Source organism: Canis lupus, chromosome 10, assembly GCF_003254725.2.
Source record: "Canis lupus dingo isolate Sandy chromosome 10, ASM325472v2, whole genome shotgun sequence".
Taxonomy (NCBI): domain Eukaryota; kingdom Metazoa; phylum Chordata; class Mammalia; order Carnivora; family Canidae; genus Canis; species Canis lupus.
Genome location: NC_064252.1, coordinates 28,982,331 through 29,008,888, shown reverse-complemented (window position 1 = coordinate 29,008,888; position 26,558 = coordinate 28,982,331). Strand labels below are relative to the sequence as shown.

At 42.0% G+C, this 26,558-nt stretch overlaps 1 protein-coding gene across 1 annotated transcript in view; it reads right to left on the bottom strand.

The window, feature by feature from the left end:
• The window catches only part of RBFOX2 (RNA binding fox-1 homolog 2), a 273,967-nt gene that overhangs the window by 246,889 nt on the left and 520 nt on the right, over positions 1–26,558 (bottom strand).

Sequence of the window (26,558 nt, the reverse complement as noted above, 5' to 3'; positions counted from 1 at the left end):
TAATGACAACTTGTCAAAGTCATAAAAACTTTTTCAGTTGCTAGAGCTTACATTCTGGATCCCTTTCATTCTTCCTCCATTATGCCTCACCTTTCCAAGTGTCCAGTAAACCAAGAAAAACAACTGTGGTACAATTCTGCCCTAAATATAGGCTCTCTTGCCAGCAAATCAGCAAGGCTTACGACCCTTTACCATATGTGACATCAAGTTAAACTGTTATCTAACTTTGGCTGAATTTACATACCATCTACCCAATCAAATTGAACATCTTTACAGAACATCCCCTGAACCTTACTTGTCTGGTCCACACTACCTCACAAAGCAGAGAATCTCAAACCACACCTCTTAGTTAGCATTTATTTTACATAAAAGGATCCTGGGATGAAACAAAGAGACTGGATCTAAAAGCACAAAATGAGGAAGCAGTGAAGGTGGGTCTTTCCAAAAGAAGCCATCCTCTGCAAGTGGAGAAGTTTTTTTATCAAGCCTTAGAACAAGAGGACATCCAAGGCCCCTGCATCTCCTTGTAGGAGCCAATCTCTGAGTAACACAGTTCAGCAGCCAAAGCCACTTACACTTCCATCCCCTTCTCCTCCAGGACGTACTTCTAATAACCACAATAACTTCCTTTCCAATGAGCCCGAGGTGGCAACCACTGCTATGATGACCAGCAAGAATCTGAGTAAGTCTAGTCATCTGTTTTGAAAGGCAACTGGAGGAAGCTAATAGATAAGCATGTCTCAGGCCCTCTTGGGGGGCAGGGGCCCCTGAGGTTGAACAGGGAACAAGGAGGTTGTGAGAGGAAATCACCACCAGCTCTAAGGCCATAGTGTATTCGACTTAGTATGTTCATGGTAGTAACTACACGATTTTCTTCAAGATTTTTTTTTTCCCAACTGAGGCAACAAGAAAAAAGAATCAGGGGGTCCCTAGGTGGCTCAGCAGTTGACTGCCTTCCTTCAGCCCAAGGCGTGATCCTAGAGTCCCAGGACCGAGTCCCACATTGGGCCCCCTGAATGGAGCCTGCTTCTCCCTCTGCCTGTGTCTCTGCCTCTCTCTGTGTGTGTCTCTCATGAATAAATAAATAAATAAAATATTTTTAAAAAGAAAGAAAAAGAAAAAAGAATCATAATAAGGGTCTTAGGGCAAAGTACAAATTGATTTTTAAAAAATAAGTAACAGGTGCACTGGGGTGGCTCAGTCAGTTTTGCAACTGATTCTTGATTTCAGCTCAGGTCATGATCTCAAGGTCATGAGATTGATGGAGCTCTGGGTCAGGCTCTGTGCTGGGCGGGTGGGGCTCTGTGCTGGGCGTGCAATCTGCTTGAGAGTCTCCTTTCCCTCTCCCTTTGCCCCTCCCCCCTAAAAATAGTAAGTAATGGAAATAATTGAATCTTACACTTCAGAGGGTCTAGTCACGTGAGAATTTTAGTTAACTACACATTGCTGGGCACGTACTATCATCCATGCCTAGCAGACAGGGCAACTAACAGGGAAGCGTCAGAGTAACTCAGCCCAAATCTTCACAGAAGACATGTGTCCAAAGGCAGAAGCTAGGCTTCTTAAATTATCTGTGTATCTGTGGGGGAAACTTGTCTTGACATAAAATACAAAACACATAGGAACACATTATTAATTTTATAGATTTAAAATCTAAAAGCAGGAAATGCAGAAGTTATTATAGTTCTTACAAGAATGTTAAAACCTGGGAGATCCCTAGGTGGCTCAGCAGTTTAGCGCCTGCCTTTGGCCCAGGGTATGATCCTGGAGTCCTGGGATTGAGTCCCACATCAGGCTCCCTGCATGGAGCTGGCTTCTCCCTCTGCCTGTGTCTCTGCCTCTCTGTGTGTGTGTGTCTCTCATGAGTAAATGAATAAAATCTTGAAAAGAAAAGAAAAAAGAAAAGAAAAGAAAAGAAAAGAGAAGAAGAAGAAGAAGAAGAAGAAGAAGAAGAAGAAGAAGAAGAAGAAGAAGAAGAAGAAGAAGAAGAAGAAGAAGAAGAAGAAGAAGAAGAAGAAGAAGAAGAAGAAGAAGAAGAAGAAGAAGAAGAAGAAGAAGAAGAAGAAGAAGAAGAAGAAGAAGAAGAAGAAGAAGAAGAAGAAGAAGAAGAAGAAGAAGAAGAAGAAGAAGAATGTTAAAACCTGTACACGAGGGATCCCTGGGTGGCGCAGCGGTTTGGCGCCTGCCTTTGGCCCAGGGCGCGATCCTGGAGACCCGGGATCGAATCCCACATTGGGCCCCCGGTGCATGGAGCCTGCTTCTCCCTCTGCCTGTGTCTCTGCCTCTCTCTCTCTCTCTGTGACTATCATGAATAAATAAATAAAAATTAAAAAAAAAAAAAACCTGTACACGATATTTAAACACAGAATTTAAACCTGGAAAGCGACTGATTCTAGACAATAAATCAGTATTAAAATAACAATTCTAACACACACTAGGATGCAAGGAGTTCAAAGCGTCTGGCTTTAAGTATTATGTATGTGCAGCATGAAGAAGACTGAAGCTTTAACTTTTGCACTTTAGGATTTGTGCCAATTCACAATCTGTATTACATTCATCTTTATTCTAAGAAGGAAGGGAAATGGAGGGAAGGAGGAACAGAGGAAGAAGGAATGAACAAAGGCATCCAAAATGTGTTTGGCCTCCTATGATACGAAAAATGTATTCCACTCGGGGGGTCTCAGTGGCCACCTTCCTGTGTCTGTTTTCCCCTGCTTTTCCTCCATCTTTTCTAGGGCTGTTTTGGGTTTTGTTCACAGTCTTGGTTTCTCTCTTCACCGTTCTCTGTGCCTTTTGCCTGCCTTCCTTCCATGTCTGCCTGCCAACCTCTTTATCTCTTTCCCTATCCCTGCTGCCAACTTCGTATCTCCACACTACACAAAGTAAATTTCACTCTAAAGCAAACAAATGCTGTAACTGAAAGTTCCTTACAATGTTACATATCATCTGATCTGATCCTTCCAGTGTAGGAAACTGAGGCTCTGAGAAATTCCATCATTTGCCTGATATCACCAAACTAATAAATAGAACTGAGACTATACTCTAGGTTGTTCCATTAAAATACTAATAGAAAGTTATTTACAAATCTCAGAGTGGAGGAGGTCTTTCCCAAGGAAAAAAAAAGATCCAAAAATTTGAAAATACCTTATATATTCAACTATATTCCAAAATATATGCAAGCATATACATATACTTATATGCTACAAACAAATTCAAAGGACAAATGACAAAAATGAATGGAAAATTTTGCAACATGAACAAGAGCGAATTTCCTTAATTCGTAAAAGTTCTTATCAATTAAAAAAATTCTTTCGAACCTGAGTTCATGACAAAGAAATACAAATGAATTTGAGACATATAAAAAAAGATCCCCTTATATTACAGATATACAAAAGATCAAGATACCATTTTTCACTTAGACTGCTGAAAATCGAAGCATGGAAACAGTTTACCAAGAGAACAGGAAAAAGTCACTCTACTTTGCCATTCAGAGGAATATACAATTTTGGAGGTTGCTTGGCAAGACCTATCAAAAATTTAAATGTACCTGCCCTTAGAAACTAACAATTTGGGCAGACTGGGTGGCTCAGTGGTTTAGCGCCACCTTCAGCCCAAGGCATGATCCTGGAAACCCGAGATCGAATCCCACGTCAGGCTCCCTGCATGGAGCCTGCTTCTCCCTCTGCTTATATCTCTGCCTCTCTCTCTGTGCCTCTCATGAATAAATAAATAAAATCTTAAAAAAAAAAAAAAAAGAAACCAACAATTCCACTTCTTAGACTCTGTCCTCATGCACCTATGTGCACAGAAGAACACATATACAACCAGCACTGCTTATAGTAGCAAAAGACTGGAAACCTAAATGTCTAGCAACAGGAATGTTTAAACAAATCATGATTAATTTAAAAAAAAAAATTTCTATGGAATACTATGTGGTCATTTCAAAAGAATGAAGTTGATCTGCATAAACTGAAACAAAATGTTTCCTAAGACATTCTGTTCAGTGAAAAACAGAGAGCCTTTAGGTATATAAAGGGGTACGCATCTCTAAGTACATACATAAACAGAATTCCTCTAGAACATAACAGAAACTACCAAGGCTTCTATCACACCAACTCCCAAAGGAACTCTAGGACTCTTCCAGTTCTGTAAAAAGCTCCTACATTAGTAAGTTCTTCTTGATTGCTAACCTGCAATAACTTTCTTCAAAAGACTTGTTCCCTAATACCCCTCCCTGAACTCTTGAACCCTATATAATGAAATTCTGTTCCTTCATAAACCCTTCTTTGCCCGTGTACCAGCTCATCACCTTGTCCACGTGCCCCACCCTTTCACACCTCTACAGTTTTGAATTTTTCTTCACTCTCTCAGTATTTCTCTATACTAACTCATTTTCCCCATAAACATATCCCACAGCCTTCCAAAACCTAAGGGCCATTACTAGGACTTGGCATTCTCTCTGCTCTCCCCACTGCTACTTTTCTATCAATTCATTTCATTCATTATTCATCAAACATTTACTGAGTGACAACTGTATACCATATGTAAGCCAAAAAGAGAAACCTAATACCTGGTCCCCGTTTTAAGAAACATGCAGCCTAGAGCAATGTTCTAAAGCAAACCTCTTGGCATAGCATATATGAGAAAGAAAAATAGACAGGGTAGGCACTCTGTGTTCAACTGCACATCTCAAACTGACAGCTCAGGCTACTTCTAGAGATGGAACAGAGATTGCAGGTGGTGGTCAAAGTCACCACTGGCTTTACATGTTTGTTTCTGGTTTTTTATTTGTAAGAATATATTTGCATATTATAATTTAAAATAAACTTTAAAAACGAAGTGATATCTAACTAATCTTTATGTTCCTAATGCCTATCTAGAAAGCTACATGGCACATAAGTGGAGCTACATACATGATCTCTTAAATAAAAGAACAAACGGATGTGCAGAGTTCTACAGAGCAGAGTGGAAGGAAGGAGAAATAACCATATTCTGTTACCTTTAATCAACGAAGTTAATGCAGGGTGTCTCTCTACCTCAGCACTACTGACATCTTGGATTAGATCACTCTTCATGAGGCAGCTGCCCTAGGTAGTTCAGGGTGTAAAAGCAGCACCCCTGCCTCTACCCACCAGACACTAGCAGCACTACGACAGCCACAAAAATAAAAAATGTCTCCAGACACCACCAAATGTTCCCTGGTGGGCAAAACCTAAGTTGAAAACAACCAAGTTGATGCTTATACATCATTCTATTTCCTGAACTGTCATGACGTTCTGTCAATCTGACCAATGATTCCAATGCTTAGTCCTCAGTAGTGTGAGTACTCAGGCTGACAACCCTTCCAAAGCCTCCAAGTTCTTCAACCTATTTATTTCCAGCGGGCTTTCCTCCACAGTATCACCCAGCTGGTAACTATTCCTTAGGAATCATCACTACCCAAACTCTCCCAACATCAAGACCTCAAATTCGTATCACAAGCCCCTGTCCTTTTTCTCCCACCCTCTTCCTGCACCTGGACCACATGTTTGTTCCAGCTTCCCCCTGCCCAGCCCAGGGTACTGTACACTTGGCTACACTTGTGGGCTTCTCAGTAGGTTCTGATAAAGTTAAGAAACCATCAGAACCACCTCAATCCACGTTGGCACTTAACTGAGACTTAGTAATCCTTTTATTCCACTTTTTGATGAATTCTCGCTACCCTAGAACAGCACCTACTTCTAAAATTTCTCTCCTCTCCTCAAAATGTCAAGGACATCCTGCCTGCAGGTTACTTTTCTTCCCAAACTGAAGAAAGGCGGTCCTCTGACTTGAGCTTTAATCACCTTGCCTTGGCCTTACCTCCTACACATTCGGTGCTCAATAAACAGGTGTTAAATTTAGGAAGGAAAAACATCATGGCTTTATATTGGCTCTATTTAAAAGAGTGGTTTTTATGAGAAAAAAAGAAAAGCTCTAAATATCATTCTAATTCAAGATTTTATTCTACAATTCTAAGCAACCTCAAGGAAAGTCAACACGCCTTTCCAGGTTCTTAAGCTATTCCCACCAAACAACGGCACATACTGCTGCTGCAAAAGGATCCTCTGGGTAATCAGTAAAGCACAGAATGAAAAATAAAATATAGGCTCCAATGATACCTGACCATACAACAAATAAAAAGTGCTGCCCAGAAGTGTAAGTGACTCTCAGTTCCATGAGTCAGTGAGATGCAGAGAAGTACCTGAAGGGGCTAAAAGAGCATCAATGGCAATCCCACAGGCTAAAGACCTGTCCCTTGGTTCTGGTTCTCTGTGAACAACAACCAATATTCTCTGAGAGCACAACTGCTCTGCAGCAGGAAACAAGGGCTTTAAATAATTAATCAGCATAAGGAACTGTATAATATCTTGAGAATTAAATGTCCCATTTCCACCCACCCTCATGCCTTCCATATGCACAAGTTTACCATCAGAAGAAACAGGCAGCATTAATGTTCCACTTAAAGACTCTCCAGGTCCCTACCAAATTCAAGGCATAACACTTTCCACCAGTTTTTGTCCCATGAGATGATTATGGAATAAGGAGCTTGGCAAAAGCTTTGGCAAAACAGAGCCAATCATTTCTCAAGACATATTCTAAACTTTTTTCTTGACCCTCAGGCTTATGGTAGCTTAGACAAGTATCTTAAAAGCATTTCTAGTCAGCCATTTTTGGAAACTTGGGAGCAAAATTATTTTTAGCTAATAAAGTTTATTTCAATCCCTCCCTCATAACTCAGAAGCATCTAACCAGGTTTGGTTCAAGCTTTCCAGAATAATTTTTCTTTGGGTGAATTCAAAGCATAAGATATTTCAGCTTCAGAGGAGAAACTCTCCTTAAGAGGCACTAACAACCAAAATGCACTAATATATGATATGAAAAAACAGAACAAAACAAAAATCACTTGCCTACCTGCCACCTACCCTGGCATACTAGGAGATTAAGCACATTAACATTCATAAAATTTTTTGAGCACCTCTGATGGACAAAACATTGTTGGTACAGCATTCCAAGCTATGAAGAGGAAAATGCCTGCCTGCATGGCAGAAAGTACGTCACATAAACTTAAATATAATGAAAGGGAACACTTCGGGTTCAAGCTGTTTCCATGTAGCACTCAAACCGTGATTCCAAACAGGGAGAAGGCCTCTTCAAAGATGAAGACAGCTGCAGAAAAATAAGGACTTCTGCTAGAAGACAGCTCAACTAAATACATACAACATAACCAAATACAGGTTTGCTTTGTTCTCTTTTGTTTTTCTTTGATGAACAGTGTCACTATTCCACCTACCATGAGGTTATATTCCTCGAGCCGTGGGATAATCCAATCACCATTATCATTACATCAACTTTGAGAACAACGGTATATGATTGCAAGGGGACAGCTGTCTCTGGGTGAACTAACCACCACAGACACTTTGGGAAAACCCATGTCCTCATGCCCTCCATTCCAACCCCACTGATCCACCTGCAGTTCCTCTCGCACCTCATCCATGCACATACTGCTCCCTCTCCTCTCCCTGCCTAGCCCCTACTCACTCACTCAATCCTCAGCAACAGCTCCTGCAGAATGTTCTTGCTGGGCCAATGCCACCCAGCTGGATAGGAATCACTCTGTTATGCTCCCACAGAAACACTGCACTCATTCCTATCAGGGTACAGAAGATTCTCTATTACCATCAGGTTAGGTCTGGAATGAAAGGCTGTTCTTAAGTCCACTAGTTCATAAAATTCCAATGTGAAAAAATCTACAGAACCCCCTAGGTATACATCTAGTGAGGAAACATTTCTTAAGAAAACTGGCTTAAGGTAAGGGTTCTAACTTGTTTTATTTCTTTTCAACTCATTTTATGATTTTCCCTTGCCTCTTTAGAACTGTCCGCATTGTTAAATAATTCAACCTATACACGTATTCAACACCTATCATTTCTCACATGACTTACATTTGTAATCCTGTCTACATTTATCCATCCCTTCATATCAGCATTTATTATAATCAGAGGATTTAGCCTTACAGAATAAGACACAGATAATAAATATAAGCATGGGTAACACCCTATATGTTAATAAACAATGTGACAAACAAAATGAAAATGATCGTGTGCCAGCACTATTGTTTTTTCTGTGGTAAGAAAATCTGGCACATTTGCTCTAACACATGACTTCATTTTTCTATGAAAATTAGCAAAGTCAAGTATTGTAAGTAAAATAGCTCCTATACTTACAACTCTATATCATTTTAATAAATTAATTTTTAAAATAATACAAGTATGTAATGCAAAACTCAAAAGACACAAAAGGCTACTACAATAACTAAGTTTTCACCTATATACCTACTTCTCTGTCACTCAGTAACTCTCCCTAGAGGCAACCCACTATCTGAATCTTGTGTTTCCTGGCAAAGAGAGTCTGTATGTACAAGAATATATGCTTTTCTTATTTACACAACAGTAGCATACTATACTTTTCTGCAACTTGCATTTCTACAGGGATGTATTTGAGTCTTCTAATGTTTGTTCATGTGAAGCTGTTCTGATTCTTTGTAACGGCTACATGATATTCCATTCTACGAATGTATCTTATTTTAGTTCACCGATTTCCTGTCAAAGAGCGGTTTGTTTTGTTCAACTATTTGCTACTGCAAGTAACGTTGTAATGTATATTCTCATATACAGATGCAGAAATATCTGTTGGATAAATTCCTAGAAATAGAGCTGCTGAGTCAAAGAATACATGCATTTTATGTTTTAGCAGATACTGCAAAACAGCTTCTCATGGAGGGTATGTGGTTTTTCACACACCCCCCCCCCCTGCGGAAAGATGAGTACCCATTTGTCTGCCTACACACTTAGCTATACATTGTGTTTCACAGGTTCCATTATAACATTCCTTTAACTCTGTAACCCCACAGTCCAATGTTGTTGAATGAAAGACCAAGCAAAAGAGCAGCGGCTTTGGGAGCACCTGACTGGATGAGGCAGTGGAGTGTGTGACTCTTGACCTTAGGGTAGTGAGTTCGAACCTCATGTTGGCCATAGAAATTACTTTTAAAAAGAGGGGGAAGGGGCTTTTACACAATGAGAGGTTTACCTTTTTTTAAGATTTTATTTATTTGAGAGAGAGAGAGAGATAGATCATAAGTGGGGGAGGGGCAGAAGAAAAGGGAGAGGGAGAAGTGGACTCTCCCCTGAACATGGAGCCTGACAAGGTACTCCATCCCAGGATCCTAAGATCATGACCTAAGACAGATGCTTAAAGTCAGATGCTTAACCAACTGAGTCACCCATGCACCCCAAAGTTTACCTTTATTATAAGGAACGATGAAAGTTATTTACACATCAGTAATGTTTCCCTTTTGGGGGGGTGGTGGTAAGAAAGGATGGATAGACGGATGGATTCTGATCTAAAGTGGTTTCTCCTCGGGCACCTGGGTGGCTCAGTGGTTGAGCGTCTGCCTTCGGCTCAGGTCGTGGTCCCGGGGTCCCGGGATCGAGTCCCACGTTGGGCTCCCTGCAGGAGCCTGCTTCTCTCTCTGCCTGTGTCTCTGCCTCTCTCTATCTCTGTCTCTCATGAACAAATAAATAAACTTTAAATAAAAATAAAAAATAAAATGGTTTCTCCTCTGAAAGTTTTTTTAAAAGCAGGAAATACCTGCCTGAAATAAGTATTGTCCTACCTTAAAGAAATACAGCCTATCTTCAAAATTTCAAGAAAGCAGAGGGACTCCAATGCAACTCCCAAAGGAACAGTAAGATTCCTTCTTTCAAACTACCATGGGATCCTGAAGCTCCTCACATTAATATTTTTTTACACAATTCTCAAAAAAAATGGACTCTCGTTGTGTATTGTACACAATCACAAGGTTGGTTAACATTTTTCATTCATTTGTTTCTGTACAGTACCTGGCATAGTTAGTGCTAAAAATCTTTCAGAGGATACAATAACTACTGAACTCTGCACTGCCCCTGGTCAGTATGTGTTTGCCTTGGTCTCTGGTACCCCTGCTTGGTGCCTCAACCACCACTACCAACAGGTAACACAGTGTTTACCATGGACCAGGCACTCTTCTAAACACATTTTAGTATTCGCTCATTTAATATTCACAACAACTTTGCCAGGTAGAAACTATGTTCCCTATGTTACAGATAAACAACTGAAGCAACGAGGAGGTAAGTAATTTGCCCAAAGGACACACAGATAAGTAGCTATAGAGATCATCTTCATCTAAGCAGTCTGATACCCATGGCTTTTAACCCAATATTTTAATACAGTGTGATAATTGCTCCAATAGAGTTGTACACAGAGTATACGTGCCCAAAGTACTAGGCTTTGACATACGTAGTCAGTGTATACCTCTATCAGAGCAATTATCACATGACATGAAAATTATCTGTGTAGACATCTACTTCCCCACCGCAAATTCATGTCTTAGTTGTCACTGCGCCTAGCACTACCAGACTCCAGTCTTTAACTGAGTTTTAAGTTAAGAGATTGGATAACAAAATACCAGTTCTATTCCTTGGGCTTGTACTTCATATTTTTAACATTGGTGCTTCTGTTCCTGTGTCACCATTTTCTAAGACCCATCTCTTCAAAAGGCAAGATCTGCTTCTCAAATTGCACTATTTCCCTAGAGATGTTGGCCAGACCCCTCAGACTGCCTTAGGCACATTCTTGGGAGTCCTGAAACACCAGAGAGACCCACACCACCATTCCTGCTGAGGAAGGCACTGGCAATACGGCTCCCACCCCCCGGCAGCCACCAGCATGGATCAGTGGCTGTTATCAGGAACGTGGAGTAACTTGAGCCACCTGCCAACCCATCTCTCAACTGCTAAGACAGGCGCTTTCTGCTATCGAGTTGCACAAATGCCTGGAAACCTTACACCAGGTGTGAAGGAAGAAGCAATAGGGGAAACACCACAGCATCTGGTGCCCCACCTGCTTCCATTCACTGCATGGGGCCAAAGACTGAGCAGGATTCACTCACTCATGGCAAAGCCTTGGGACCATAAGGACTGTTCGGTGAGATTAGCATCACCATATAATGGAGGTCAGCATCCATCTAGAGTGCAAGACACATCCCCACTGGCCTCATTCTCCAAACAGCTAAAATGCTACTTCCTCTCTAATATCTTTGTAAAGACCAAGTTCCACTGCAGAAGCTAACTCCAAAAAGTACAGTTTTACTTCATACCTTTAAATGCAGAAATCTCTAAAGGTTAACGTAGCTAGAGTCAAGCCTAAGCATGCAATCCTTAATGCTACGTCTGAATCAGAATCCACTGTCTAGTAAACAAAAGAAAAATATTCTGTGTTTGTTGAACCCTATCTATTTATTTACTCTGCACCAAGTCTCAGTGCCAGAGTGGTCATATCCCAAGGATGTAGAGTATCCCCTTGGTCCTGGGCTTTCCACAAACACAGGGGGGTTAAGTGAAACCAACAACAATTATGGCTGCTGAGACACAAACACCTACTAGGAACTAAACCTTCCTTTCTCACAATTCAACACCAGACTTGGTTCACTGAACTGCCTCCTGACAGCAATGACATTCAATCAAAATAAACTGGACATTCTGTGTGTCTGGTATAGATGTGTCTGGTATAGAAGATGTCATACTGAATAAAATCACATTCCAGTAAGATACTATGTGCAATGACTCAAGGCAGATCCTGAGTATCATTACTAACTCAATGACAAATAGGATATCTGAACCAAGGGCCCTTCTTGCACAAAAAGACAGGGTCAGGAGCAGCTGACTGGGACAGGGGTAGGCTGAGGATGCCTATCTTTTGCCCAAACATCTTCAAAGGTATCATCAGTCAGAGATCTGTAGGGCATTCACATAAAAGAATTGAGATGCAGATTAGGTCTCCGAAAATAAAAACCTGAAACATTAAAAAAAAAGAATGAAAATTAGGTCTCTGACTCTGTGATTCCATGAAATGCAGACTCCCACTTTATGAGGTCCTATGCCAATCAGGGTCATCCCTACCAGAGACGTTTATTTTTTTATTTTTTTTCAGAGACGTTTAGACATAGCTATCTCAGTAGCCCATGATAGATAGATCCTAATTCCAGAAACCTAACAAATTTTTTTAAAAAATCTACACACTGCTATGATCTCCAAATACAGAGGAAAGCAAAGTATAGAAAATATGCATATTAATAACCATTTGAGATTTTGAAAGGGAATAGAGAAAATACTATCTAGGTACTACTTCTGAAAGGATACTCAGACAACTAACCATGCTGGTTCCCTCCAAGGAGAAAACTAGGTAGTTGGGGAAAGGCAGAGACTTTTTACTTTTTTGTGTATTTTTAATCATTCACCATGTGATTATATGCTTAAAAAATAAATGGTAAGTGGGGGGCAGGGAAGACGACTCCACATAAGAAACCCTCAGAGAAACCATAGCAGGATACTAAGAAAGACTAAGAAATGAAAGATTCTACTTAGACCTAAAGCCAAAGGTTTGAGCCTACTGCTCACTGTTATACACGCTCTCTGAGCCTGAAATAACTGAAGTGAGCACATCATCTCCCTTACCTGACTGAAGCAGGGAGCTGGTCAGATAACTCCCAGATGCCTTCAGCTCTCATTTCATACCTACCCACCATTATCAATCCATTGATTTATCTATTGCTGATCTATTATCTGATCAATAGTAAAATTAGAGATGGGATACTTTGAGGCAAAAAACAAGCAAACAATAACAAATTACCATACACAGAGCAACTAATTATCCTACTGAATCTCCCCCAAATATGAACTACTGGAAAGTGAGACAAACACATGAAGCATCTAACACAATGCTTGGCACATACAAGTACACACTAAATTTTAGCAAAATCCCAATTCAAAACAAGGCTACTTTCTGTGCTTGGTGCAGTAGCAGCAGGCACACCATCAACAGGCAGACCCCACACCAGCAACTTCGTGGACCTGTCTGTGCCATGCGGCAGAAATACTCCTGGTTGGCACCAAGGACCACACGTCCATCAAGAGGAACGTGGCAAGGCTGACAAGGTCACAGGCAGGCTCCACAGCCAGTTCAAAACCTATGCTATCTGTGGGGCCATTTACAGGATGGGTGAGTCAGATGACTCCATCCTCTGACCGGCCAAGGCCAATGGCATTGTTTCAAAGAACTTCTGACTGGAAAGAATCATGGATGTGGAATATTTGTCATTAATAAATAGCAAAATTGGAAGGAAAAAAAACCCACTGGGTAGATGCAAATTACTAAAGAAACTGGGGATCAGTGTTGACTTCTACATTAATCAACTGTTAGGTAATGGACAAAATGCTTTCAATATTAAATATATGTCTCATGAAAACACTGAAGTTCATGTTTACTATTCAATCTTTCTCAATCATACCCTTCGGTCTTAGGGGCACAAGGCCCAAAGAACAGGCACTGAATAAAGAGCCATTAAAGCTGGCAGAAGCATCAGTCTGGCTGCTTCCTAGTCATGAGCTTAGAGAAGTTTATCTTTGCCATCTGAAAAATGGGAAAAAGAATCATCTATCTTTTGGGTTGGTTGTAGGGAATAAACAAGAACTGTATCAAAGCATTTTATAAACTATAAAACATAATACAAACTTAATTATTGTATATTACATGCAATCTTAGTCACCAAGCTCCAAATCCAGAGACGGCGATTACAGAAAAAGCAACAAAAATTATTAGAAAGACTTTTACAAATTCCTATAAAGACTGATTTATTTTTTCAACAAATACTCACAGGGTTTTTATTATAATACCTCTCTGACAGTTATGGAGAAGCCAGAGATACAAAGACTAAGAGACTGTTCCTGCTTTTAAAGAAAGTCCAGGGGAGCCTGGGTGGCTCTGTCAGTTAAACATCTGACTCTTCATTCCGGCTCAGGTCATCTCAGGGTCCTGGGATCAAGCCCCATGTGTGGCCGGCTCCATGCTCAGTGGAGAATGTACTTGAAATTCTCTCTCTCCTTCTCCCTCTGCCCCTCCCTCCCATGCTTTCTTTCTCTATCTCTAAAAAATAAATAAATCTTAAAAAAAAAAAAAAAAAACAATTGGGGTACAAGAAAATAAGGCTTGGTAATTATAATAAAAATAGCTATTATATATTGAACATCTATTATGTCATACCCTGAACTAATAAAAAGCACATTATACACATCATCTTTTTTTTTTAAGATTTTATTTATTTAAGAGAGAATGTACACAAGAGAGCACAAGCAAGGTGAGGAGCAGAGGGAGAAGCAGACTCCCCACTGAGCAGGGAGCCTGATGTAGGGCTCGATCCCAGGACTCCGGGATCATGCCTTGAACCAAAGGCAGATGCTTAACTGACTGAGCCGCCCAGGCACCCCTACAGCATCTCTTTTAATTCTTACACTAATCCTATAGTATGTTTCACAAGGGAAGAAGCTGAGGCTTAGAAAGTTTAAATAACTTAGCCAAGATCATACAGCTGTGATATGGAAAAGCCAGAGCTCCACCTCAGCTCTGTCTGCAAGCCCATTCCATTATTTATAATCTTGGAGTGGGGAAAAAGTTTTTTTAAGCAGGACACACACCCCAGAACCCATTCATGAAAACGCTACTAGACCGTGTTACATTTAAAAAAAAAAAAAAAGTTAACCTTGGGGCACGTGGCTAGCTCTGTCAGTAGAGCATGCAACTCTTGATCTCGAAGTTGTGAGTTCAAGCAGCCCCACGCTGGGTGTAGAGATTACTTAAAAATAAAAAATTTAAAAATAAAAATAATTTTTTTAATCTTAAAAAAACAAAAAATAACTTCTGGTAGTCAGTGAAAATAGCAGTGTGAACAAGCAGGCAGAGAGTTTGCTAGCATCTGTGTGGAAAAAAAGGAGAGGAATAACACAAGAAACCAACAACGGGGGGTTATTTGTTTAATGAAGAGGTACAGAATACTTGAGGAACCCAGCTCTTCAATAAATACATTCTTGTAAATTTAGAGCTGCATCTGCTTGTGAAAATTAAAATGTGATAGTTCAAATTTTGTTTAACTCTATTCCAAAGTTACTTGATTCTCCTCTTCTCAGCACAATGACACCTATCTCCCATGTCTCAAAGAGCAATCAATGGAAAACAGCTTGGGACACTCTGAATTACAAGTTCCTCACCTAAAACAGGATACTGGACCAGTTAGGCTTTTCTCTTATATTGGAATTAATACTTTTTTTTTAACTGAAGTATAGTTGACAAGTTGTTTAGGTTTCTTCAAACTCTAGGATAAGGTTAAGCCAAACAAGTATTTACTATTTGCCTAAAACTAACACTGAAAAAACAATTCATAGTGAAGCTCAAATTCAGTAAGGGTAAATGGTCCCTACACAAGCCCAAGAAAAAAACACAAAGGTTTCCTGAAAGAGGCTTCCCAAGAAGGATAACACTTATCCAAACTACTCCTAGAGAAACAGAAATGTGAAGTAAGCATAAAGGAAAACTGCACATACACACAGATAACATGGGTATCTGTTCATCACAGCATTTTTACACAGCTGACAAAAATCACTAATGGTCCATGATAAGCACCTTTCTGAAAGACTTCTGCTGTATGTATGCAAAATTCCAAAGTTAACCAATGGATCTCCAACGCTGTAAAACACAGATCAAAGCAAAAACGCTGCAGCAAAAAGATCTATTTGGAATCACAACAAGCAGCTAGAGACCTATAACACCAAGTAGAGGAATCAAAAAATATGTCTATAATGCATATAAGCAGTATAGATAGAGTAACTTCTAAGCCCCCACATAGACCTTTTAAATATGACCAGCAACACTTCAAAGTCCAGGATGATATCAAAATCAGCCAAATCAACTTACTCAAAGTCACAAGTCAGACTATGACCTCAAATATTAATACAACACACAAAACACACAGCAAGCCCTGCATGTCGGGATGGCACAGACTGACATATATAAAATGGCCCACATCGGTGACAGCTGCGTAGCACCTCTCCCCATTCTTCAAACAAGTCTGCCCTGGCTTTCTCACAGAGATACACAGCAGTGTTAAGACCAGAGACAAGCTTTCAAAACAGGCCCTACCAACTCCCAGTAAGCCTTGCCAAAGCTCCCACTGTGAGAGGCAGCCATTGTGGAGACTTCCTGAAGTTCCAACAAAGTCCTCAAACCCATTGTGCCGGCTATTGACAGGGACAGTGTTCCTGCCAGTCTGTATGAGGTGCAAACCAATGAGTTAAGCTTTGTGGACGCTGGGAACCACTACAAAACGTCTTCCAATTTTGCCAGGTTTTGCTTTGAAATCGCACAATCCCACCATCCCATCCCCTGGAAACCAAGAAATAGCAGGTGAAAGCTGTCAAAGCCACATATTCAGCACATTAGGGGACAAGACAGTCTGAGTAGGGGATAAGCAATCCCATCTGCAGACTCTTTTGTAAAGGACTGGGTTGGGGGGACTAAGAAACAATTCCTGCCCTTTACCCAAAAAAATTGTTTTTACTTTTTTTTTAACCCGAAATTATTACCCACCCACCTCAGAATTTTTGTGGAGTACTGAACTGCAGAAGGAAAAGAAAGGAAAATAAAACTTAAGGCTGTAAATGTAACTGTATAAAAATCCCCAGGGGAATATGACCTATGAAACTAAGCTCCATGCACAAGGGCTAACTATGCAGCTGCTTTTCTACTTGCCTAACCATCCAAGATAAATAAAGCAGGCTCATGGAAGCCCACCAACTTCCAGGAAAATGGAACCAAAGTCCTCCTGACTCAGGACAAACCACATACCCCGAAGTAAGGCCCTAAATGAAATCCACACAGGTCTGTTTTGGAAATCATTCTGGCTGGCAGCAATTAACACCCCCTCCTCCCAACAGCTGCCAATATGCAGAGGAAAAACCTGCTCAAAATAAAGCAAATGGAAGAACTTCCCATGAGCCTCTGCTCCAAAAGTGTTCCAACTCAAGCAGTAGCTGGGGCCCACATTCAAACTCCAGAGTGTCCAGGTCTGCACTTCCTCTAGTTCTACTAGTAGCATTTCTGCCCACCACCCACCACCTCCCCTAGTAAAACCCCATCACTAAGAGATTCCCATAACAACTTTGCCCATCCTTCATGATAAATCATGCCTTGCTGTGATATTTATGATTAGGATCCGACAAAATCAATTCAGCCAAAAAGAAAAATAAACAGTATGCCTCCTCAGAAACCACATGCCTGGAATAAAATATCCAATACTCAGTGCAAAATCTCTTTTCCTCAGCAGAGGAGAAACCAAGGAACCAGCCTTCACATGGGAAAAATCCCACATACCAAGGTATTATCTGAGGACTTAGATCCCTAAAAAACCCAAGTATTATGGTTGAACACACCCAAGTATTATGGGAAGTCTAAACTTCAAAGGCTGTTTCCACCCTTGGGAAGATGAGTTTCTAAGCAGTTACTCAACCATTATCATTTAGCAATTCAAAATTGTCATCTACTTCATAAGCAATATTTATCATGTGTCGCATGCCTGGAATCCCCAGCTGAAATTTCTGGATGCCACGTATGTGCAGGACACGTCAGAAGGAAGTGATATTACTGGGCACTCTCCCTTTCATTCCCTTCTTAGAACCTGCTTACCTCAGAATGCAAAAAGCCAGAGACATTATAAAGTATATCCAGTCACCTGTAAAGGGGCCCCAACTAAACTAGTAAGAGAAGTCTCAAGGCTGGAGAACAGGCAAGGATTAGACAGACAGAAGCACCAATCAGAAGCTGACAGGGAAGGAGGCAGGGAGAACAAGGGACAAGGAGAGATGATTCCTGTAAAATAAATTTATGAGTCTGTTTCCAAGGTTGTGGTTTAAAAGAACTGTATCAAGCTTCCTCGTTTTCAAGCACATCCAATGAGTGATCTGAAAAACAGCAGGCATTTTGTAAGGTGTCTCAGTTGGTATTTTTCCCATATCCACAAAAAAAAGCTGTAATAGCTTATGAAATTCATTGGTTGAGAAGGGAAAGGTTAAGGTCCACAGTTGATCAAATGGGCTTAGTCCCAAATGGTGGCAATATCTCTGAACTGCAACACTCCAGAATCTCTCAGCAGCACTGTAAAAGGCAGATCAACAGACTACTCCAATGAACCGGAACAGGTTAGCTCTAATTGCTCCTCACTTGTGTGGTTCCTCTCTTTTCCTTAACCACACCATCACAAAGGTGCTTTTTACACATACACATGTGCACTCAATTAATATCTGAGCACAGGAAACTAAACATTAGGTTGCCATGCCCACCCAACACATTCAACAGTTAAATTCCACACCAGCTTCTGTTTTCAAAGACCCCTTTCTCACCTTTAACCCTGATATCAATGGAAAGATCAGGTACTATTCACAAATCCCACAACACCCAGTCTTCACAAGAGCTGGAAAGCAGACCAAGAGCCAGACCCCCCAGGGAAAATCTGGAGAAACAATTAAAGCCATCTGCAGGCCCTACTGAGGATCAGAAAGACCAAGTTCAATTCAACAAGAATGATAGTTTCTTGACTACTGGGTCACAGACACAGCGCTAAATCCTACGGATCCCAAAGGATCCCTTGAGTATTGGTGGACCGGCAGACATTTGAACAAATGGTAAAGCAAAATGTCCTGAAAGAGCTATGGACCCAGAGTTTTAGAAACTGGCAGGAATGCAGGAGGGGATGGGAGCAGACACAAAAGGCAGCCTGGAGGAGTCAATAACCCAACTGACTCTTGAAGACTAAGCCTTACAGATGAGAGAGAGAGAGAGACGTTGAGGCAAGAATGTCAGGTAGAAAAAACAGAAACCAAAGCACAGATGTATGAATGAGCCCACGTGGCACAGCATGCTTAGAAAACTAGAAGCCCAATAACACAGACTCAGGAGTAGACTGCAGAAAATTCGATGAGGCTACAAAAGACAGGCAGAAATTAGGCCAGAAGGAGCCCAAGGGAGAGAATGGACTTTATCTGGAAGTCCAAGATGAGTTATCAAGGGTTTTTAAGCTCTTTTAGGTGGATGATTCTTAGTAGGCTGCAGGCAGGTTGGAAGAGACCACAAGAGACAAAGGCATCCCAGCTCTATTTCCACAAACCAGAATGAGAGCAAAAAGCGCCATCTATTTGATGTAATATACTTTAACTAGCAAACCCTGTACCTTTTGCAACACAACCGACATTTTCACCTACTCCTGCATCCCCGGTACCATCCAAACAGCCAGCACATATGTCAGGCACATTCCCAGGAGAGATCTTACAGGTTCCAGGAAATGTCCACATGCTCAGTGCAGGCATTGTGATAACTCACTAGCTCTTTTAGTGCTTAGCAAAGAAGCAAACCTCTCCTCTTCCTCCTCTAACTAGAAAGCCCACAACAACCAGGCCCATTCACCTCCTCCACCCAGATGACGAGCAAATTCAGTTCAACACACTGTTCATCTCTAGTAGTCCCCAACTCTGACACTTAATCAATCAGAAACGCATTAACCACTCCATGCTGATCAAGCAGTAAGCAGGAACTCAGAGTGCTGTACAGCATGTTATAAGGGAGGCAAGGGATAAACAGTTACTGCTGGGCTTTAGACACTTTAAATCATCTCAGTTACTCATTACGGCAGCTCATTAGAGTATGTATTAATTCTCCTAGTTCACAGATGTGTAATCAGAAGCTCAGATGTTAGACATCTTACCAAAGGTCATTCGTCTGCTAAGTGGAAGAGCCAGGAGTCAAACCCAAAAATGAGAAACTCTAAATAGTGTTTCTTTCACTACCCTATACTTCAAATATACACAGATATTAGATATAATTGTATACATTAAGGTTGATCATAATAATAGTAGTAACAACATTTCCTCTTTAAAACTGAGAGGGGACCCATACCGTACAATGTCAGATCGATGCCAGATTCACTCAAAATAGTCATAATTAAGTGATCACAACTGGAATCCTTAAGTGATTCTAAAAAAGATTATTAGTGAGCATTAGTGACCCAAAAATGTTCAGACTCAAATAATCAAAGCAACTTGGCTATACTCCAGAGAAATATATCAAATCCTCTATAACTTTCCCCTCAGAGTCCCTATGACAACATCTGAAAAAAACTCATGGCTGATAGCTCACTTGTGCTCTCTCCTGAGTAAGTGATTTCCCAAACGACTTTACCCACCCAAATTACAGAAATATGTCCAGGATTCACATGGCAGTTCTGATCCGATTTGACCCAACCGTGGCTCAAGCAGCTTTGCACTACCCTCCTAACTAGATCAGCGCCAACCAATGGGTTTATTCAAGCTGATCTGTGATGGATTAGATAATGAAACCTTAGCCATGTAAGCTGCCTGCTTGTACTGGGGCTGTAGGGGAGAAGAATAAGAAATTCAATACTCCTAGGGGCCACCTAAAACACCGAGTGCACTTGCCATCCCTCACTCCATCTGTTTGCTCATCCAATTACTGCCATTTCCTTCCCATCATCCCTGATGCTCTTCCCTCCGGTCTTTGAAGGAAGTACGCATAGGCACCAGAATAAAGGCGTTTACTATGCTTTACAAATGCATATCAACAAAAATTCAAGCAAAGCCATTCACTAAAATGACTGTCTTTACTGTTTCCACAAATTATGAAAGCCTGGCATCAAACTGACGGCCTGAGAGATGTCAAACTGGAGCTGTGCTGGCAACATTCTTGTTTACACGAAGTGGTGTCGTGAGTGTTTCTCCCCAATCCTGTAATCTTGAGGCCTGTCTGCACCAGTCTGTTTTATACCAAAATGAAAGTTAAATCTCTAGTTAGCTTCTGTTGTGTTCACATGTCAGAGTGAGAGAGAAAAAAACATGACAAGGTAGCTACAAAATAGGAGAGGGAGTTGGGAGACAAATTCGACTCAGGCTAATCTCGTGAGTCACCCTAAAGAATAGTCCTACTTTGAATGCAGATCTGTCCTTCTCCTTCTCAAAGACATTCCATGTGTTACGTTCACAGGCTTCATTGTGTGGCTTGAAAACAATCAGTAATTTTTAAAGTGACTGTGCCTCAGTTTCTCCATCTACAGTATTCGTGGCTCTTGTGTATTATTGGCCGAATGTCTGTGGCCCTGCAAAATTATTATGTTGAAGCTCTAGCCGACAGTGTGATGGTATTTGGGCAGGAGAAGGGGCCTTTGGGAGGTGATAGGGTGTTGGTATCAAGGGTAGGACCCCCATGACAGGATTAGTACCCTTATAAGAAGAGGAAGAAAAGAGATCTCTCTGTGTCCAGGAGCATACATCCAGAAAAGGCCATGTGAGCACAGCAAGAAGCCAGGAAGAGAGCCCCTCAACAGATAGCAAATCTGCCAGCACCCTGATCTTGGACTTCTAGCCTTCAAAATTTTAAGAAATAAATTTCTGTTGTTTAAGCCACCCAGACTTTGGTTATTTTGTTATGGTGTTTGAGGAGACTAAGACAAGGAGAAATGAAAAATTCAATTTCTGTGAGACATCAATCATGAAATTACTGGGAAGAAAAGCACATTATTGGAGCACCTGGGTGGCTCAGCTGGTGAAGCGTCTGCCTATGGCTTGGGTCATGATCCCAGTGTTCTGGGATGGAGCCCCACGGCAGGCTCTCTGCTCAGCGGGAAGCTTGCCTCTCCTTTCCCTCTGCCCCCACCAGTGCTCTAGTGCCGTCTCTCTAAGAAATAAATATTAAAAAAAAAAAAAGAAAGCACATTATTTTTATAGCTCTACTCATATGGTAGCACCATGTACAGCATCAGCAGCAAACACCCAACAGAAGTCCAATGAGACATCCACCTAGGAGAAAAGAAACCCAGAAACAAGCAAATAGAAAGACAGACTATTACAAGGGATGTAGCAACACATAGCAATCATAGGCTACCTGGAACCCCTGCCCTAAGACCAGGAAGAAAGCTTTCCTACTACCAGAATCAACCACTAATATGAACTACGGCCAAGTCCATTTCACTATACCAGATTTATGATTCAATGGTCAGAAGCAGTTAGCTGGCCATATAATAATCACACACCAATATTTTACTGACATAAAGAATTTTGCTGAAAGCTGTCAGAAATAATTAAGGTGCTCCTTGCCTTATTTATACAGCAGCTAAATTCCTAGAAAGTTACACAAAACTGTATTTTTGTTCGTCAGATTGTTTACAGTCACTACAAGAGCTGACCGAAAGCATTCACTCACCAGTATGTTTTATAAAGCCCAAGTTTCACACATATCAGACTTGCTTACATAGTGAAATGATATACCTATACCTATACCCGTAACTCATTTAGCTTTCCACCAGGCTGGAGTACAGTATTTCCAGCACCCTCTTTAACGACTAACCACATTTCTCAAATCACATTTCAATTTTCAGGTTGAATGTCTCTTCCCTCCCCCCACCCCCCCTCAGGGTTCTCTATTCCTATACTGTTTCCAGAGCTGTACTAACTCCTCTTCTGTCCACATAAAGCTTCTGAAAACTGCCCTTGAAAAGTACAATCCTTCCTCTCTCCCTCATGGTTCCTACTTAGCAGAATGATTATAACATAAGCACCACAGGCTCTCTCATGTCCTCTCTACCCCACTTTGGGAAGTAATGATTTACTCCCAAAGCTTCCTGGCCGTAACTCAACAGAGTCCAGCTTTGGAATCTACAGCCTCAAGTTGTAGTTACATTTAGTAAGCAGCCTTGGAAATTTAACCCCAGTAAAGGACTTCTTTCTTTAAAAAAAAAAAAAATAAATAATAATAATAATAATAATAATAATCCTTTGACACTCAGAAGATTCAGGAATTTCATAAACGAACTCTCACCTCTGAATTCCATGACTTTTTCCATCCCTTAATCATTAGTAAAACATAAATTTCAACTTCACAAGGCGCCGAGCACTTACTATGTACCCAAAACAAAAGATAGAACAAAGAAAATATAGTTCCCGTCTTCTAGAAGCTTACAGTCTCACTAGGGAAATAAGAATAAAACAAGGGACAACACAAGATGATGCATAATTAAGCATCAATGCAACAGGAGGCCAGAGGAGAGCCTGACTGGTGTGAACTAAGTCATGAGGTAAGGCTTCCTGGAAGGAGCTATGGCTCAAGATATGGCCTCAGAAAAATTCCATTTGTGTTAAACTATAAGAAAAAAAATATACTATTTTTTTCACATACACCATATACTAAAAGGGTTGGCTACTCTAGGTTTTTTTTTTTTTTAATTTTATTTATTTATTCATGATAGTCACAGAGAGAGAGAGAGAGAGGCAGAGACACAGGCAGAGGGAGAAGCAGGCTCCATGCACCAGGAGCCCGACGTGGGATTCGATCCCAGGCCTCCAGGATCGCGCCCAGGGCCAAAGGCAGGCGCCAAACCGCTGCGCCACCCAGGGATCCCTACTCTAGGTTTTTTTTTTTTTTTTTTTTTTTTAATTTATGATAGTCACAGAGAGAGAGAGAGAAGGCACAGACACAGGCAGAGGGAGAAGCAGGCTCCATGCACCGGGAGCCAGACGTGGGATTCGATCCCGGGTCTCCAGGATCGCGCCCTGGGCCAAAGGCAGGCGCCAAACCGCTGCGCCACCCAGGGATCCCTACTCTAGGTTTTTTAAGTGTGTATCTGTATTGGGCCTATAGGCATTTCCACACAGCCACAATCACCTTCTAAGACTACCTTTCCCCTGCTCCTCCTGCTCCAGCTCCACTCGCCTCTTCTTCTCAAGTGCACTTCTTTCTCAATGGCCCTGCACCCACAGTTCCTCCACCTGGACCCCTTCCCATCAAGTATCTGAATGGTCCATCCCCTCCCTTCACTTCATTCTAAACCCACCTATCAGAGAGGCCTTCCCTGACCATCTTCTTCACTCTCCATCCCTCCCTCTGCTTTATTTTACTATTTGGCACTTACCACCCCATAATAACAGTTGTTGATTTGTTTACTGTCTCTTTCCACGAGATTATTATTACATGAGAGCAGAGTCTTTGTTTATTGCCGTGTGTCCTAGGCTCTAAAAAAGAGCCTGGCACATAGCAGCTGCTCAATAAACATTAGTTAAATGAGTATTAAATATCAATATTAGCTAAATGAGTATTAAATAATAATTATTAGGGGATCCCTGGGTGGCGCAGCGGTTTGGCGCCTGCCTTTGGCCTAGGGTGCGATCCTGGAGATGCGGGATCGAATCCCACGTCGGGCTCCCGGTGCATGGAGCCTGCTTCTCTCTCTGCCTGTGTCTCTGCCTCTCTCTCTCTCTCTCTCTCTCTCTCTCTGTGACTGTCATAAATAAATAAAAAAATTTTTAAAAATAAATAAATAAATAATAATAATTATTATTATTATCACAATGATATAGCAAAGTGCTACAAGTGTGGGTCACTGAGTGTTAGATTCTATCTTTTCAGGAACATTACTTCTCCTTTACTCAGATTATACCTCAAATTTCAGCCTTCCCATAAAGCCTCCCTTGACCATTTCAGCAGGAATGACCTTCCCCTTCATCTAGCACAAATCCTCTGCATACTTTGGCTCTAAATTATGCAATGACTTGTAACATGCATCCACTCTAGGGTATCTCTGCTCCTGTTCCTCTGAAACTTACACACATACACACAAAACCACACATACACCCACACACGTGCACTCTTTTTTTTTTTGTCACCCAGTTTTGTCTTCTCCACCCAGACTAGAAACACCAAGTACACCTTCAGGTCAAGGAATCTGATGCCCTTTTTTTTTTTTTTAAGAGATAATTTAGAAATCATCGTGTACAAGCCTTTTCTTTTACAACTAAGGACACAGAGCCCCCCCCCCCCCAAAAAAAAGCAGGGATTTTCCCGAAGTGTACAGCTAGTTGAAGGCAGAGGGCTAGATTAATGATGATCTGAACACCTGTGTGACATGGTGTGTCAGAACTACAGCAATGATAATGCATGACCTGAAAAATAAAGATCCACAAATGCACAGAGTGAAAAAAAGATTCTCTGTGTGATAGTTCTAAGTTGCCCATTTGTACCCAAAGAGTCTAATCCAACTCCTTCCTCTGCATACTCCAAAGTCCCTATGTGATGCTCCATTTCCAGATACTACTATCCTTAGCCAGTTTGAAGCCAACCAGCAAATAATGGGCCCCACGGGGAAAGGAGAGGAAAGGGAGGGGGGAGCCTTAGAGTTAACAGTGATTGACAGAAACAATGAATGAATACAGACCCACACGAATGTAGGCACACACCAAGCGGAGGCGGTGCTCACCAGCACCCACATCCAGTCACCCCTTCTGATGAGCTCACGTTAATCCACCTCACCTGAAGTCTCCCCACGTTCCTTGATATTTTTTCCATGGCCCTGAGCTTTTACTTCTCACAATCCCTCTGCCTGACACAGTTCTGATGGAGAACAAAAGCAGGCAAACAAAACAAAAGAATTCAAAAACAAACAGCAAGAGGGTCACTTTATCCAAATCAACACAAGTAACTGAGCGGCCTCTGCAGAGGAGACCCGTAAGCACACAGCAAACATGCCAGGCTCAAATACAGCTCGGTCTCTAACACAGGAAGTCAGGCAGAGCCTTGAAAAGCAGGGAGCAGAGCACAGGAAGTCTTTTAGCACTGCAGGGATTTCCAAGAGTGGTGTAATGGAGAGAGCACAGGAATAGGAATTAGAAGAGGAGGCTTCTAGTTCTAGTTTTGCTACAAGCTAACTGGGTGGCCTTAGGCAAGTCACTAGTCTTCTCTGGACCTCTGACTCCCCATCTACAAAATGTGGTGGCTAAAACATTTTGAGGCTTGGACACTCCCCCCCCCCAAAAAAAAAAAAAAAAAAAACACACAAAGAGGAAAACTATTGACTTCCCCCGCACACACCAAAAAGTGCACGTAAACTGTTCTGCCTAAGAGTCTTCCGAGCCCATCCAGGTCAAGAACTTCTGGAAAAGATGATGTCTCTGGTCCCTTCCATCTCTAACATTCTATGATTCTAAGAGAATTAGGCAGATGTGTAAACAACGGGTAGGTGAGCTCCACCATTTCACAGCGAGTGTATTCAGAACAGAGACCAGATCCTAAAAGGTCCGAAGGCTTTAGCTCTTGCTGGAACTACGGAGTCAACTGACACCACTACGTTTCCCGCTCCCTCCGCGATCAGCCAGCTTGTCCTTGAGTCCACAACTCCGAACCCGGTCTCCCAACGGCCCTAGGAGTCTTGTCCGGCGCCCCGGGACGTTGGGCAGCGGCCGGGGGTCCTCGCCCGCGCAGGAAGCGACTGGCGTGGCGAGGCGGGGCGAGGCGGGGCGAGGCGAGGCGGGGCGAGGCGGGCGCGCTCGGCTCGGGGCTGCGGACCCCGGCGGCACGGTGCCCACCCACCGCCCGGCTGCCCGCGCCTCTCGCCGCCCACGAGCTGAGCCGCATCCCCGGGCCCTCGAGGAGCCTGGTCGCCTCCGCGGCCCTGCCCCGGCCCCGGCCCCGGCCCCGGCCCCGGCCCGCGTGCGCCGAGCGCTGCCCGAGAGCTACTTGTCGGGAGGCTGCCCGGCCCTCGACGCCCCGCGGCGGCCCCCTGG